Source organism: Crotalus tigris, unplaced genomic scaffold (assembly GCF_016545835.1).
Source record: "Crotalus tigris isolate CLP2741 ecotype Arizona unplaced genomic scaffold, ASM1654583v1 scf7180000018807.1825209, whole genome shotgun sequence".
Taxonomy (NCBI): Eukaryota; Metazoa; Chordata; class Lepidosauria; order Squamata; family Viperidae; genus Crotalus; species Crotalus tigris.
This window is the reverse complement of record NW_024097206.1, coordinates 267683-286354: the sequence shown is the minus strand read 5'-3', so window position 1 is coordinate 286354 and position 18672 is coordinate 267683. Positions and strand designations below refer to the sequence as shown.

The 18672-nt window shown below is 35.0% G+C and overlaps 1 long non-coding RNA gene across 1 annotated transcript in view; it reads left to right on the top strand.

Annotated features, from left to right (window-relative positions):
* The window catches only part of LOC120313871, a 106860-nt gene that overhangs the window by 43666 nt on the left and 44522 nt on the right, over positions 1 to 18672 (top strand). The window contains exon 2 of the long non-coding RNA XR_005558278.1: positions 9384 to 9448. This is a non-coding gene — a long non-coding RNA (uncharacterized LOC120313871). The remainder of the gene's footprint in view (positions 1 to 9383; positions 9449 to 18672) is intronic.

Genomic DNA, 18672 nt, shown 5'->3' with positions numbered 1-18672 from the left:
TATTTTGGGCCCATTTTACCATACAATCTTTAACTAAATCCATTTCTGAATCCGAAATAGTATTAACTCTTATTAACCGGCAGAGGAATGTAGATGGGATTAGGTGCACACCTTTAATTGACTATGGGATATTTAAAGTTTATCAGTTATATTACTACATCTTCCTTATCAAATTTGCCTTAGCAATTGCAGAATCTGACCTTGGCTGTCTCTAGTCAATTTGATTCTGCATTTATGAAGATAAACAATATTTTAACAATGGAAAGTTTGTGCCCCCCACCCCCGTCCATGTGTGTGTGTGTGTGTGTGTGTTCTGAAAAGGAACACATTCCTGAGGTATGATGGAATTATGTAAGAAGAGAAGCTGAGCCTAGTCTCTGTCATATCTTCAGGGAAATAAGATGTATTAAAAATAAATTCTCATTTGCAGAACTTTGTTTCACATGCTACATCATCCAGGGGTGTCAAGCAATTGTTCCCCTCATTCCTAACCCCTGGGACAATACTGTTACTGTATAGAAGATGGGATTAGTTTCACAGTTTTATTCATCAGATGCTAGATTGAAGAAAGCTAAAATAAAGTTTTTTCATAGATGGAAATACTACTTCATCTGATTAAATCTTGGACTGCTTAATATTTGCCATTCTGCTCATGTTATCATCAATTCATGGAGGGGGCAAGCAGAGGCCAGTTCTGAATGTAGATATTCTAAATGCAATTTACAATAATCTGGTAGACACTGCTGCAGAAATGAATCCGTTTAATGAAAACAAACAGGAAACATTGGCCAATTTTAACAGACAAAATGAGAATCTAATTAAGTTGCAGAAAGACTGGCTTAAGTGTCACAGAGTTGGGTCTCAGTGGCATTTCTCTTCCCCTACAATCTTTGCCAGGAATGGAAACAAAATGTGGCATTTTACAGGCCTGACAGCTCCCTGACCTCCATCAAACAAGAAATAACTTTAATATTACTGAAGAAATGTTACTTGCTGGCAAATGGGATAAATGTACCAAGGAGACATTTTTCTCTCCTCCCCTGTTTCTGTCATGCTCTAATATCATTTGGTAATATTGGCTGTCTGTTCATATTATCAAGCAGAGACTGTGTTGTCTGAAATGTATCGTCTTTAGTCTGGCTCACATAAACCATCAAGATAACCCACAAGTGTATTGTTTACCTTAGAGCAAAATGCTCCATTAAGAGACTAGGGCGTTAGCAAGGAAAGTTGTCTGCAGCAAGAGAATTTTTGTATTCCACTGTCTTTGGAATAAAAACTAAAGAATGAGGCATTGCCAAAAATTGTGAGACTGAGCAAAATCCACCGATGGAGAGAACTAATAAAGCATTCTTTGCATAAATTAGCTCCAATTAAATCCAATGCTGAATATTTAAGCAACGCATGGTGTTTAATACATGATTTAAAAGGCTTAGTTTTACTTTAATAAACTTGTTTTAAATACAACAAAAACACATGGGCTCATACTTTGCAGCAATGTGGTTTGTATGGGTTTAACACAATGCAATGTGTAAAACTAGCTGTAGCTGGTAAGTCACAATGTATTGCTTAGTGTCATTGCTTAATATTGAGAAGCCATGGTTAACACAAAGCCTTCTTAGATGTGTTGTGGGATACCTGTAAGAATATAGGTCTTGTTTATTGGTCAGGCAGAATAAAAGCATTTCATAGTAATTAGCTACAGTAGCTGAGAGTAGATCAAGAGATTGGCATCAGAACATTTTATTCATTTAAATTACAATTTTGGTAAAATCTATAATAGTGTTTCTACTCTGTCCTGCCTTCAGGGAAGCAATGGCAAACTAAAAAAAGCTGCATAAAGAGTGAAGTTGATGATCATTGTAGAAAAAGGAGCTAGTGATTGAACAGACTCCTTGTACTCTTCACCAGAAGATGGAGAGGACTTTGGATTACCTACAGGATTACCATATAGATACTCCCCATGGCAAGACAATAAACATAGCAATCTCCACCGGGCTTCACAGATCTGGGAGCCTGGAGAGTCAGCTTTGCCAAAGCCACAATTCAGAGCCTTCAAAGAGGTACTGGATTTGTCCATTTTCTTTCTTAATCATTGTAGTTTGCATTTAAGATATGAAGAATCTTTAGAAGGGCAGGTTTTTACTATACTGGGGGATTTTCCTTCAACCAGCAGTGACAGAAATTTTTTGTAAGTTTAAAATTTAAAGAAAAAAAGTTTTAATATGTTGTTTTTGGTGGCTGTTAATGGATTTTTTTATGAAGTTTGATGAGGTTTTAAAGACTTGTTTATAGACTTGAGATAAGAAGTAACAAAAGGGTATTTGGAATGTTGATTTCGGGAAAGCTTTTTAACCGACTAAGACACCTGGTTGACTGGAAATAAGATTTTGAAATAAGACTATTTCCTCTAGCTTGTTTAACATTTTACTTAAAATATATGAAGATTTTGAGTTAAGATATAAGAAGTCTCTTCTTTGGAAAATGTTCTGGATGAGAGAACACTATGACAAGAGGAGGCCTTGAAGGTTTGCTACTACAGACAACCCATAAGAATCAAAAATTACAACTAAAAGAGAAGATCCAGAGTAGAAAAAAGTATTTTGTCTTTGGAGGAATTTAAGGATATTTGTCAACAATATATGCAGAATTTTCTCCTTAGACTATCTGCTACTATATACATAGCTTAAAAGAAGAAATAGAAGATGATATAATAAAAAATTAGGCAGTTTGACAGGCCACAAGAATGATACTGACAAAGCTGTTACACAGGAATGAAACTACCTGAGGTTTTAATAGTTATAAGCATCATACAAATAAGAACCCAGAAGAGTGACTTGAATAAATGGATTTTGATTTGGATAGTTTTCTTATTTTGGATCAACAAAAAGATGTGATTATGAAGGAATTTTTGAGGGAAAAATAGAGAAAGAAGCAAATAAACTTTGGGGACATTATTTAAAAGAGATAGATAGACCTTTACAACTAGAAAGGTTCACAAAGTTGGCTTATACAACCAAGGTTAAAATGTATCTGAATGATTTTTCTAGTAGCTTTCAATGGATTTTTCTTGACCTGAATGACGAGACTTTAAAGATTTGTTTATAGATAAACTATGGGAAGAAGAGAGTTTTTGTTGCATTTCTAAAGAAAGTGATAAGCTATAGTATTAAAGTATTACAGTATTAAAATTAAAGAGAAGATGATAGGAAATTAATTTGTGGGACATCATTTGAAGAGATTAAAGATTAAAAGTTTTAATATGTTGTTTTTGGTGGCTGTTAATGGATTTTTTTATGAAGTTTGATGAGGTTTTAAAGACTTGTTTATAGACTTGAGATAAGATATGGGGGGAAGATCAGAATCAGAATATAGCTGGAAGGGACCTTGGAGGTCTTCTAGTCCAGCTCCCTGCTCAAGCAGGATACCCTATACCAGAATGACTCGTTAAGTACGGTTGTCAGCCAGTTACAAATCCATCTGGCGGTGATTCTGTCTATCCACATTTTTCTTACCATGAAGTAAGTTGTGGTCTACTTTATCAAATACCTTGCTGAAGTCTAAGTATACTATGTCCACAGCATTTTGTTGGTCTACTAATTTAGTCACTTTGTTAAAGAATGAAATAAGATTGGTTTGGCACGATCTGTTTTTAACAAGCTCATGCTGGCTTTTAGTTATAAGTTTATTTGTTTCTAGATATTCACAGATCTGTGTTTTGATTATCTTTTCCAATATCTTCCAAGATGTTGATGTTAAGCTGATTGGTCTGTAGTTTCCTGGGTCTGGTTTTTTTTTCTTTTTTTCTTTTTTCTTTTGAAGATGGAAACCACATCAGTTCTTTTCAAATCCTCAGGTAATTTCCCAGTGTTCCAGGATTTTTGAAAGATATGGTACAATGGTTCTGAGATAACATCTGCCAGCTCCTTTCGAACTCTGGGGTGTAATCTGTTGGGTCCCTGTGATTTATGTTCATCAAAATCAGATAGATGTTCTCTAACCATTTTCTTCTTATTTTATTTTTTTATTTCTAGTCTGTCTTTTACGGTTAGTATTTGGTAGGTTGGGCTACAGTTCTGATGCAAAGAATGAGTTAAGCAGCTCTGCCTTCTCTCTACTGCCTGTTCCTTCCTTGCCATCTTCTCTCTTAAGTGGACCTACTGTTTCCTTGATTTTTTTTCTTGTTTATATGTTGAAAGAAACTTTTTAAAATTATCTTTGTTTTTTGTTGCAAGCCTTTGCTTTGCTGATTTCATCTTTGCAGATTTGGGCTACCTCCTGATAATCTGCCTCAGTGGTGTGATTCAAATATGTGAATAACCGGTTCTCTGTGTGGATGCTGCTTCCGGAAGTCCATTCTGGGCCTGGGCAACAAAAAATTAGCTATTGGTTCTGCCAAAGTGGTGTGAACCGGCTGAATCCCACCACTGCTCTGCCTTAGTTATGTCTCCCTCTTTAACAGATAATTCTTTTCCTTTGTGATTTTAGAGAAAAAAATGATGAAGAACTGTGTAAAGTAAAGAAAAAATATGAAATTTATAATATGCGTGTGGATATATCCATATATTTGTGTCCATACACACACACATATATATTTATTTCTAGTAGCTCTTAATATATTTTTGCTGAATGTGTGTGTTTGTGTGTGCATATGTGCATGTGTGTCTGTGTATAATTGACCAGATGCTTCATCACAGACTACCAATTTTGAGCGATCACTCCTGTATTTTATATAAAATTCCAATACAAATTATTATTTTTAAAAACATAATAGTATTCATATACTGTCCTGGCAATCTGAACACAGCAGCATTCACTCAAAATTGGCAGAGTCTGTGATGGAGCATCTGGTCAATGAGATGGAATTTCTATGGATCACAATAATTGACCTTCCTATCCTTCAGTCTTAGCTTGTTCTCATTATAGAAGAGGTTGAGAAATAGAGCTGGGAGTTGCACTCTACCCTTTCTCTTAGTCTAGTCCCTGTGATATAAGTTAGTTCCGAACTTCCATCTAGGATAATGGCCTGGATAATAGATAGGTTACTAAAGAAGTGCAAAAAATTTGACGCAGATCTTTTGTGGCCATGTTCATTTCTCTGGCTCTCGGAGTAATTGGTGCCCTCAATTTGGGTCCTTTTTTCATTTTAGGGATGACTTAAACCTTCCAAATAGATAAGGCACCCACTTCATCCCTTAAAATCCCAGCACTAGTTTTGGCACACAGAAAGTGAGCAAAGAAACAACATAAAAATGCTGGGAATAAGTTGCAGGAGAAATTGTCTCTCTTAAGACTTTTTGTATCCTAAAAACTACAAGCTTTTTTTTTTAAAAAAAAAAAAAATCACAGTGTGTAGTTTGAGATGCTTCATTTCATTCTGGTTGCATGCAGGATCACAGAATACACTCAGTCTATGTCATTAATGTAAGTATACTAATTCTCTGAATACTTACCTTGGAACAATTGAAATTGATCTTAGTGGAAATTACAGAGAATTTAAGTGTAGGATTAGATTGAAAGTCAATATAAAGTGCTAGATTTCTTTAATAGAGATGTCTAGCAGTTGGAACAAGAAATCTTAAAGCAGGGCTATTACCAGACATTATTAAAAACTCTATATTTCTTACCAATAAGATGGGATTCACTTTGCCATATATGTCAAATTTACTAAGACATTTTCACTCTAGTTATCAGAGGATCATGAAGGCTGAACAAATACACAAAGGAAATGAAGATACCTGAGATCAGACAAGTAGACAGGGAAAAGGCAGGTTAAGAATCTCTTGATATACACATACTGTATGTCACAGCTAAAAGAAATCTCACCACCATTTCAAGGAAAGGTAAACATAATGAAGTGGTTAAACTTTATTCTATAGTAGGGCTGCCTTATCTGAGTTGCAATTCAGTACTTTAGAATCACTAGTTAGCAGCAAACTGAATGCATTCTTGCCATCTGGTAGACACCTGGATTTTGCAGGCCAGAATTGATAGTTCTAAAGTTTTGCTATTTCTGTTTGCATTAATTTTTAAATCATTCTCTCTCATTTCTATAAATTTCTGCAACATGCATGAAATAAGTCAGTAAATATGTAAAGTGACTCACTTTTATGGGATAATAACTCAAAATTCTCTTATAGTTTTGAACTTTAATGTCATTCTGGGCTAGAACGATCAGCTGCATAGGATGTGACACTGAAAAAAAATGACCAGTTGGGTTATTTGTTATATGCTGCGGCAGAGCCATTGCCTGCTCAAACAAGTTCAATTGCTTTTAATTATTCTTTGTATGCTACTGCACAGAGCCTGAGAGTCTTTTTTGTTTTTTTAAAGATTAATATCAGAAAGTAAGAATTATTTGTATTACTGGTCACTTCGACCTGTTTTACTAGCCAGGAATGGGGCAATTGGGGCATTTCAGGATGCTGTGTAAAACTGGCAGTACAAAAGAACATGTACAGTTGTTTCTACATGTCCTGAGTCACAAGGGCATAGTCGTAAAGAGTATGGTAACTTTTTTGTATATTCCAGCTAGGAGTGCTGAAGGTAGTGCATTACATTGGGCCAAGGTGAGGGATCTTCTCTGGTTGGGAATATTAAGATGTGTAAGATATACAGCTATTGGTGTTAATATGTATCTGTTAAGATAGGGCAGAGCCACAGGAAGAACAGAGACGTTAATAATGGGTAACTTCAAAGGCATTTTGAGAAAGGATCTGTAGAAGCTCTCCCTTTTTAAACATGTGCTTTGTTGTCTCAATTAATTATGTTTCAAGATTTGAGAACCTGGATGCAAGCATTCATAACAAGTTTTTTTTTCTTAGAAAGAAACAAGGGCTTATAATGGAATCATTACTCTTCATAAGTAATGCTACTTGAAACCTTTGAGATTGTACAAAAGGAACATAATTTATCTAGAAAGGCTCAACGGCAATATATCCAGTTAAAACACTTGTTATCAACATCTGTTTGGCCCTGATGGCCTTGTGACTTCTCAAGTGCCAGAGGCATTAAGTTTGCTAGAGAAGGTTTTATTAAAACTAAATTGACAATTTATTACTACCCAAATTTAAAAAGAATAATAATAAATGTGCACAATATACAAGAAATGTGGAATGGAGAATTGGAGTATTCTATAGTACATAGTCAATAGCCTCAAGTTTTAAGGGAATTGAAAATTTGTTCCTTATGATGTAAAATTTAATTAATTTAACAAAACACTTCCTTTAGGGATTATTAGAGCCCTCAGGGAATATTTTTAAATTGTTGGCTTTCATCATTGTTAAATCTGAAGGAACTATAATATATAGATTATGAGTGCAATTCCTCATTGGTTAGATATTATTGTTATGCTAAATCAGGTTCTTTGAAACCAGTTCAGAATTAAAGATTGTAATTAAAGATTGACACATGGATTATACTGCATCTTATTATCAGATGCCCCTGATATTTTCTGGTTGAACCCCTGATAATTCTTTTGAAATAGGCACAATGATATTATTTCACCTCTTTTCTCTGAGAGCAATTTTAATCTGCACAATAACTTGAGTAGAAATGGTGTTTTCCAGAAATCACATGTTGTTATTATTATTGTTAGCTGTTAGGTTTACATACTACATTTTTTCTTGGAGTTAAGGCTGATGTACTTAATACGTGTTCCACTAATTACTCCCCAAACAATAATCCTACAAAGTAAACTGAGATGAAAGACAATGACTGGTCCAAAATAATCTAATGAGCTTTCATGGTTTAGAGGTAGGGTAGAAGCTTAAAATGTCTTTCCTTAGTCTGTGCAATCACTTTACCATACTACCTATAGTTCTTGATGTATTTTGATTTGGAATGAGCAAAAGACTCATTGAGTTTTCCATAAAAACTTTTGAGGAATATGAAAGCTGATGGGTCTCAACTTCTGTGGCTTAGTTTTCCTTTCTTGTGCAATGTTTTTAACTTGCTTTCCTAAAACAGGTGGAAATGAATCCCATACCATTCATGCACATAATATAGATCTACAAATAAAGATAACAATCTGCATGGGTACAGAGTTTCTATCAATGAGAAAATAAATTTCCACACAAATACTGTTAAGCAAATACTGTCAAAACAAACAAAATAATACTCTTAATGAAACTTCTAATAGGCCACCACCTATGGCTATCAATCTATATCTGACTTGGTACATATTAATTCATCAGAATTGATTTAGTAAGTTCTGTAGGATCCCTGGGCTAGAGCTGAGTGTTGATGCCCCTCCTATAGAACTTGCCCTCATGTATAAAAACTGAATTTCTGAAAAGAGATAAATTTAGAGAATATTAGGTTTTCTTTCATGATCTTCATTCTTCTGGTTAGTGCTAGTGTAATGTATATTAATTAGTACTATTTTGAGAAGGATAGAACTAATATAGATAAATCGAGAGACTGACTGACTCCTGCAATTCTAGCTTAGATGATTTCCCAGTGTGTATATAGAATTACATTTAATTATATTTTAAATGCTTTTAGTCCAAGAAAATCTTGGACAATGTTAATGTTAAACTTAAAATGCCAATCAATGTCTTTTTTAATGTGCAGAGGTTGAACTATTTAACCTAATTGTCTTTATACTTCTGATTAGTCTTTCAACAGAAAGAAAATCAGACTTGATTTTTGAGACTTGTATTTGATAAAAACAGGTTGAATGACATGTGATTATATTTCTAAATTTTCAAATGAATATATATTGGGTATGTTTTTTTCACCTCTTTACTGATGACAAGTTAATCAGTGACAAATTATATTGTGTAACTTTTTTAAAAAATAAAACATTAATTTTACCAAACTTCATCTGTCATTTTTATTATTCTACAGAACTTATTAAAACAGTGAAAACAATTATGTTTAGAAAAGCAGAACCTCAAATACTGGCTGTTACTTATAATCTAGTACAACATCCAAACTGTTGGATGCAAACCAATTACGTTTGCCCATGGCTTTATACATAGTATTTGACATTCTTAAGACGTGAGGAATTGTGGATATCTAAGCATAAGAGTTGGTCAAAAGAATAATTAAACATCATTGAAGGGATAAAGCTATTCCTGACTTGCAGTTTAGGTCACTGATACATTTGGTCTGTATATTTGAATTAGATTATCTTCATTTGTTTGTTAAAGGGACAAAGAATTGGACTTTTGAGCAATCAAAATCAATTTTGTTTATATGATTCTTTCCCTCTTGATTTGGGTACTTCGATGTTTTACAATTTTCCTCTCTCTTTCTTTCTCTCTCTTATATTGAAAAGGAAAAAAAAACAGAAGAAGTTATTAACAGAATTTAATCTCTGACATACACCAGCCAAGGGAAAAATGTCCAGTACTAATCAAAGTTTTGTGGTTTTGCAGGAGGAGGAAGATCAAGAGCTATAGACATGGAATTTATTCCCTTGCAAACATCCATAGAATGTCAAGTAAGTGTTTTCTTCTAATTTGCTAGCATCTCAGCTCACCTCTTATTTCATCTACATTCTGCACTGTAGCTATTTTGCACTTTCCTGCATTGCACTGACTTCATGCTCACTACTGGGTTGCTGAAGACTACAGATACCCACTACATTTGGATGACCAAAACAGTACCAATATTGGAGCTAAGATTATCTGGCACAAGTTAGCATCACTGTTTGCCTCCTGTCTTTTTTTCAGATTTAAAACTTGAGGTTTCTTACCCAAACCATTTTTGTTCAGCTTTAATATTTCCAAATTATATGAATCAGAGTTGCTATTCAAAATATGAAGTCCTATATATCTGTAGCATACAGACTTGTGTCCTTTTATGACCATTGTAGAACATATTTTTTTGTGTGTGGAATGAGAAGGAAGTTGTTTGACCTAATTTTATATTCATACAAACCCCAAAGTGTGTTTAATTCTACCAACAAATGTTGTTTTTAGTTAAAGAGATCAAATTAAAATAATTTTATGTTTCTCCTTCTGCAAGGACAGTACAGCATCCTTTTTCTAAATAATGTCCTCAGAGAACTTTAGTGGAAAAAAACAAGGGATTTCATTAATGTTATGGATATTTATAAATGTAACATCTAAAGGATTCCACTATCCTTTACCTTTTTGTTTATGTGCTCATATTATAACTCTAGATTCCCTATATGGTCCTTAAAATACTAGGAGATACATAGCAAATATAAATTTATAGGTAGAATGTTTTATCTGGACAAAGAAGAGAGAATTATAAAAAACAAGAAGTTGTCTATTACTTAAATGGTAGGAAATTTCTCTGCTTTTTATAGTTGTTTTTATTTATTTTTTCCCTTGAGGAAAAATGCCTAGACCTTTGAAGGCAAGGCTTTTGAAGAAGCATTTGAAAACATTTTAATCCTGTCAGTATATTTGATTCCAAGTCACAATGACCACAAATTTAAGCATAGTTAATTTTAACTTCAGAAGCTCTAAATTGGCAATGAGCAAGAGTCCATTGTTAGGGTGAATAAAGTCTCCTCATTTTAAATCCCTAAACAGCCTTTTATCTTTTTATTTATTCCTTCTTGCATACATTATATTGACTTTTATGCCCTCCATAAGTATAAACTGTTGCTTAAAAAGATCTTGGACAAATACACAGGGGTCAAAAAAGTCAAGTTAATAGGTGTCATTGTGTGATAGAAGTCCTATCTATTTAAAATATTATCACATTAATAACACACATAAAACAGGGGCAAAGCTGTGATACACGGACCTGTAGGCCATATTGACCTTTTGTACAGTCTCCCTGCAGACAACCCTGTGAAAGGCTATACTTCTGTATCTTTACTTTCCCCAAGTTACATGATTTGTCTTGACCCTATTCTTGTTTATCTATTAGCAAGGTCATCTGAGCCTGCCTCTACTTGTAGACTTCTGCTTGGAGATTCCTGTAGCCCAAAGGCCTCCCTTCTAATAAATGGAGAATGACAGAAAAACTGGATAACAGATAGGGAGGATGGTAACTTTCATTGAGTGCATGATTGTCTCTGGATTTGGAAGCTAAATTGGATTGAGCTTGGTAAACCATTAAAGAATAAATATGTTGGTATGAGTGGAAAGTAGCCATCTGTCACTGTCTCTGACCTTGAAGAAAATTATACTGATAGATCTAGAACAGAAGGAATTGAGCACAACTTGAAGGAACTTTTATTGCATATGAAAACAGACAAACACTACAATTAGTTTGGTACAAATATTGATAGATAATGTACATATGTGGTATTTTTTTTCTTTTGAAACCAACAGATAGTTTTTATTACATCACAAATTATCTCACTCTTAATCCAACCTACCCTTGTAGAATTGATTTTATGGGGGGGGGGGAAATGAACCCTGATCTCCACTGAAATCATCTTGACCACCTGAAGGAAAAGTGGAATAGAAAACTAGCACACAAACAAAGAAATGTGCTCTTCCGTAGGATTTGATGAGGCATCTTAGGGAAAGACCAAAATAAATAATTCAATAATCGGTATAAGTTCTTTCAGAACTCACATATTCTTCCATTTAAAATAGTTAAATCACTCATTCTCATCTGTACAAAAGAATTTAAGTTTGTTCATTTAACAGCTAAAAACACCAAAGGCAGATAAACAAGGATCAGTGGGCAACCTTTGAATAAATTCAGCTGAAATGCAGCTTCAGCATTAAAGGTTCTATCATGTAGGCCACAGTCTCTTCTGAAATCTTTAAAAACAAGCACATGCTTCTGAAGTTTAGTATCCCTGGTTAATTTTCACAGACCATGGTCACTGCAAACCTGAACTTATCTGTACTCTCCTTTTATGTTTTTAAAATATATTTCTTAGCATGCAGAACTCAGGGCAATAAGAGTCTTTTTCCAAATGGTGAGATGTGTATACATGTGTGTATGTATGAAACATGTATATGTACACTTCATACAGATACATACACCCACCCACAAACACTAAATTTTGCTTCTTTATTTATACAGACTCCTGATATCAGTCAATTACATGTACTCTTAAATTTCAGCCTAGACACTGCTAGATTATTTTAAGGCTAGGCTAATATTTGCTTTCCTCCCCCATAGAGAGAATCAATAAATGGAGCAACATGACAATTTTAAATATAAAACTCTTAGAAAACAAAATTTGCTGACCCTTTCAAAATGCACATGTCAATAAATACTATCTCTTCATTATCTGAGAATGGCAGATAATTATCACTTTTATAGAACTGTAATATTTTTACTTGCTGAGAATTTTCACATGTTGTTGTTGGAAGAACAGCAGCGAACATCTGACCTGTTTGCTGCATTCTTGGAGCCTGGTGGCCTAATTTCTGGATTACTTGGCCACAAGGTGCTAAGGTTAATGCTAGGTTATTCTGCAATAGGACCACTTTCATTCATGATTTGATAATGTATGAAATGGCAGACCTATGTTCATAACCACAACCTGACTGGGCAAATTTGTCAATGAAGTGCAATCTCCCCATACATTTCATGTCACACTTGGATATGAGAGACATTTAACACTTCATTATGGGGAGGGGGATTGCCACAGTCTTGAAGGAGGCTGTGGTATGTCCATTTCTGAAGCCATTCCTGGTTTGTTCTATTGGCTGGTCTTCAACCTCCCTTTTCTTGGGAATACAGTTGATACAGTTGTGTCATATCAACAACACTGCACCCCAGAAGAAGCAGATTATCTGTACCATTTTCAGCTGAAGATCAGGTCCAGGTATCAGAAGGAGATGGCATAGTATATTTTTTCAGGGGTAGTTCCCATGCTTTGGAACAATCTTTCCAGGAAGATCAGAGTAAACCCATCTCCAATGACTTGTAAAAGGATGTTAAAAACTGAGCTCTTTTACAGTGTGGTCCAGTTCATGTTGTGTGCCATCTTTTATTCTTATTTTTGGCCTTTGTTTTGTTTTTGTGAATGTCACTGAATGATCAGCACTATTAAAATAGGTTGCTTTCTGAACTTGGTTCAAAAATGAAAGATGTGGCCAGCACAAACCCCTGCACTTTTACTTCTTAAACCTACATTATACATCTTAGTTATCATTCAGCCCTTTTTAAGATAATCATATGTGGCTGTCATAGCACATGGTATGGATGCATGGCTGAACTGTGTTGTTTTCCTTCAGATGTTCCCCATGTTATCTAGTGAATGAGTATATTTTGTATCATCAATGAGTGTATTTTGGCAATAATTCAACCTTTGCATATGCAACTTCCATGAGAATAGAAGGTTACCACAAGATTCCAAAATTCCACACAGAAGAGAATTTTGATGCCATGAGAACCTCTGTATATAGGTTTCTGAAAAGAGCAAATGAGCTTTTATTTATTGAATGTTATAAAAGCCCAAAACCACTCTTGTTACCTTATGGCTTCCCCCAAATGTCCTCTTGTTCTCCTCAAGTCTAGTTTCTGAATGCTGGCATTATATGACATGAGATATGATATTTTGTCATTCCAATGGACCTGCTCCAATGTTAGAGAATTAGGGAACTATCCAGGCTCTCTGAGGAAGAGCAAAATTCAGGAGTATTCCCAATTAATTTGCTTTCTATCCACTTTTTCCTCTCTGCAGCAATACTGGGGAATACTGTATATGTGGTACATGTGCCTGATCACACATTCCAACCATTTGTACTCATGGTTCCAAGAGTTAGGCTATTCCCCTGCTTAATAATTATCACAATCAGGACATTTCTCCTTATTTTGAATTTGGTTTTCCCCCTGTAAAGCTTCTGCCCAGCACTTCCTTATCCGCAGGAGCTATAGAGAAAACATTGACACACTATTGCCCACCTCAAATATTTGAGGTCCATTATCCTGTCTCCCCTTAGCTTTCTCAACACTTTAACATATATTGAATTGTACTCTGATTTCAAGTTGTACTAATGTTACCAGCATTATATTGAGCTATATGATCTCCAAGGTATCTTCAAAACTTTACACTCAATAATTGTATCTGTGACTCTAAATTTAATTACCCCCAGAGGAAATGTATAGGAATAAATCAAAGTTAATTTTCTGAATCTCTTTATTTGCTTCAAATGGTCAGCTTTAAGGATTAATCTGGATCCAAACTACATTAAAATGTACATGCTGAAAGCCATTTTGCAAAAAGTGACTGGGTTAGTCACACATACATAAGGTGAAAGTGCACTGTACTTTAACATTTAATACAAAGCAATTAAATACAGTTAATACTATTACTTTGCCTGCTTTTACCAATTTGCTATTAAAACTGCAATTTGGCAGTCAGCTTGGAGATTCTATGGAGATACACCCAAGGATTTTGGAGGAGGTGGTGCTTGTACTATGAGCCCAAAATAGATATGGAAAGAAAACTGATCTCTTTGCTAATCCTACATACATTTAAGTTATTTTGGAAGGTGCACTAGACAAAGAACTGACTTATATTTACAGAGAAAACATGTCACAAATTGGACAAAGGACTGTCTCTGTCTGGCATAGTGACTCAGCAGCAAACATTTCATTTTGGATTCAGTAGGCTTTTAATGAGATGGTGCTACAGACATCCTTAAAAACAACAATACTGGGAATATCTCATGGAAAATTCAGAATCCTTCTCTCATAACCATAGCTGATGTGACAGGAAGAAGCTCAAGCCAACAACTGATGGCAAACTCTTGGCCGTTTTCTAGCTTTCGAGTTTTAGCTTCTGCTACCACCTGTCAATGAGGTCCCCAAGGTAATTCATCAGAAAGCAACAGAAAGCCTCAAGGGAAATATGCAACCCAGCCTGGATTTAATTTGGAGCAAGAGCCATACAACCCATGTTTAACTTTGTGTGTGTAAGAAAGAGGGACATAGAAAGAGAGCAAAAAATATTGCATGCATATGAATATGCATGCATGTACACATACATATAAATGTGTGTGTGTGAGAGAGAGAGAGAGAGAGAGAGAGACAGAGAGAGAGGGGAGGGAGAAAAGGAGGGAGAGAGATCTGCTACAGAACACACCAAAGATATAAACACACATATATACACATATACACACACGTACACAAATATATACACACACATACATATTTACACACATACAAAAACACAAATATATATATATAACTATGACATAAGATAGATAATAACACACACACACACATACAATCTCAAGAGGTCGAAACTGAAAAGAAAGAAGAATTATATATTGCTGCTAACTATGAATCATAGATGAATTTGGGCACCAAATTTGCAAATGTAATCCTTATTTAGTCAAACATGACTTAGTCAAAACAATTGCCACCTTCTTGCATTGTGATGGGAAAAGCCTGAATCTGGGACAGAAGTTAACACCTGTAATAGAAGTTTGTATAAGTATAGTAAGCATGAAGGGAAAATTGAGTTATAGTGAACCAAAAGGAAAAAAAAATGTGTGCATATGTTTACTGTGACCACAGAAGGTCACAGAAAGAGTGTGCCAGAGGAAAACATACTAAATATCATTTTAGGATTTTTTTATTTTTATGATTGCCATGTCATCTGAGACATTGCCATTATCTGCCTATCTATTTTTATTTGATTATTTATATCCCACCTTTATTATTTTTACAAATAACTCAAGGTGGCTAACATATCCAACACACTTTCCTCCTCCTATTTGCCTCCCAACAACCACCCTGTAAGGTGAGTTGGGCTGAGAGAAAGTGACTGGCCCAAGGTAACACAGCTGGCTTTTATGCCTAAAGCAAGATGTGAACTCTTAGTCTCTTGCTTTCTAGTGCAGGGTCTTAAACACTAGCCCAAACTGGCTCCCATCCATCCATCCATCCATCTAAATACAAAATGGCTGAATTACATTGGCTAAACCAGGGATCCCCAATCTGTGGGCCGCGGCCCACTAGTGGGTCATGAGGGGATTGCAACCAGGCTGTACAAATGGCTGGTGAGCATGCATGTATGCAGGTGTATCTTCCCTTGCATGAGTAGCAGGAGAGCACATTCACGCATGCTCCATTCATGTGAGTGGCAGGCATGCATGCACACCATTTGTACAAATGGAGCTGTGTGTTTGTGTGCATGCTGGCTGGCTGCTCACACTGAACCATTCCCCTCTCCCTGCCCCCTGCCAGACCGGAAAACCGGAAATGTTGAGGAACTCTGGGCTAGACAAAGCAGCATCCCATTCCATCCACGTAAGAATATATTTCAAAATAAAAAATAACATTTTATTTATTTATTTATTTTATTTATTTACAAATATTTATATGCCGCCCAATCCCAAAGGACTCAGGGCGGCGTACAAGGTTAAAAACAGTCATAAAAGAATAAAATAATCCAGTCATACCGCGAGTCCGATCATATCCCGGCCCCCCGAGGACATTAACTATTTATCTTTTTAGAATGAATAAAGAGAACAGCAGCCATGGTTATGTTTTGTCCTACGAATTACCTCTCTGTTGTATATACATACATGTATGTGAATTTTCACATGTGTATGAAAAAGACTGTGATAGCTAAGAATTTACTTTGGTTCCAGGTGAAGATCTTCTTTTAACAAAAATAATATATAACTTTATAGATATTTAGCCCTTTGGTGAATTTTTGATCCAATGTAAAACAAGAATTATTTCTAATGCCTTTAATTAGAGTTATTTCTGAGGTTTTTTGGTGATGGTGGTTCTTTGAGAAAGGTCCTAGGGAAAGGATGTGATAATAAAAAGTCTTGCTCATGGGTTAGTAAACTGGTGCACTTCAGATATTTGGACAACAAAACCCATTATCTCTTAGGCATTTGCAATGTCACCAAGGGAATGTAGAAGTTATACACAAAGTCATTTATTGGATAAGAGCTTGTCTAGCTCAGTTCTGGATAGAGTTGGAGTAATTATACATTGGATGCTTCCCAGTAATTTTCAAATCATGGAAAGAGAAAACAAAGCAGCTACTGTTAGAGAGACTACCCAGCAGTACAGTCAAGCTATGTCCGGATGTTAATTTGCAAGTCACAGTGCTTTGCCATTACATCTGAATTCACAGACAATTGCAAATTACAGTGAATAGCTATTGTTTGGTCTTAAGGGACTGTTGAACCATGAAGATGGAGTAAAGTCATAAAGCTGAATGTTAAGCAGATGGAAAACTAAAGCACATCTTCATGCAATCACTAAAATAACAGATTTTTTTTTTGGGGGGGGGTAAGAGGTGCAAAAATAAGCATTAAATTGGCAGCAAAATATTATATTTTTTATTAGATTTTTTCCTATTATCTAACAAGCTTGTTGCACCCAAATCTGAAACCCTTGTACTGAGACATCTGAACCATGGATTCTGAAAGCCCAAAGCATAATGTAGACGACTAGTTAGCAAAAAACTATTTTGGCATAACAGATTTTGCTTTATGCTTCCTGTGTTTTTAGTGTAAGGAATTGTGAGTAATACTTTACATGGGAAATGAATTTATAGTCTTTTTTGTCTAAGCCCTAAAACTTAGAAACCTACTGAAAATTAGTAATTTTGTGTTGAATTTCAACAAAGTTATCCTGGAGAACATGACTCAGATATTTAAAAAAAGAAAATGGAATTGAAAACTTTATCCAACTCACAGCTGCACCTCTACCTACTGACCCTGAGATAGGTTGTTGAACTAAACATTGGTTTCTGACTGGAATGGCATGTATACTTTAATAAATAAAATAAATATATAATTTACCCACAAGAGACATAATACAAATTAATTCACATAAATCCAAATCAAATTATCAGTTCAATTATCTAATTGAATAAGATCAATTTTTGAATTATCAATAATTTGAATCAGATTGTAGGGTCATGCATTCTATTTCCCTTTACAAATTCCAAAATTTCTAATCCATATGGTTGTTGGGTTTCCTGAAAAGGAACACAGGTATTTGAAGTCCCAATGCATTGGGAAAGCACCAGACTGCTTAACTTTATTTATATAATTCAGGAAAAAAATGTTCTACTCATGAAAATATAATGCTAAAACAATTTAGTGTGATTTAATCTGTAACTTTGCTTCCACCATGTCAGTATCTTTGCAGCCTGGGAGAATGATTAAATGTTATCACAGTGCTATGAAACATCCCTAGTCACATTTTCTCCAGATATTTCACAATTGTAAGTGATAAACTGCACATATCACAGCAATGATCAGAGGCGTTGTGGCAGGTCCTTTTTGGAACAAGAACATTTTTCTTTCCTCCGTTTTCTTTCCCTCGTATTTTATAAACTAAATTCTCTTGAACTTTAGCTAACTAGATTTTTCACTGATATTTACCAATGATACATGATGATACGTCATCGCTTCTATATACCTTCAAGACTCCTGCTTTTCAGACAAACAGCTGTCTCAATTTTGTCTGATTAAAATGTTTTCCTATGTATAACCATGCACTAAGTTGCTGTTGGATTTAGCCCTCTATTCGTCTCTAGGATTTAAATGGAACCGATGAGTTTTATTTATTTTTGTTTTGTATTGTGCTCATGCATTTGTGCTCATATGTGAACTCTAGAGGCTTAATTACAACAGGCTTTCTATGAGAATTTTGTTTTGAAAAAGATACATTTAGAGAACATTTGTTTTGAATTGGGTCTACAGTATGCAGAATAGGGAGATTTAACTTTTCTCTGCCACTGTGTTCTTGACAAAAATCTTCCCTAGACCAAAATTAGCTCGTGAGAAAAAA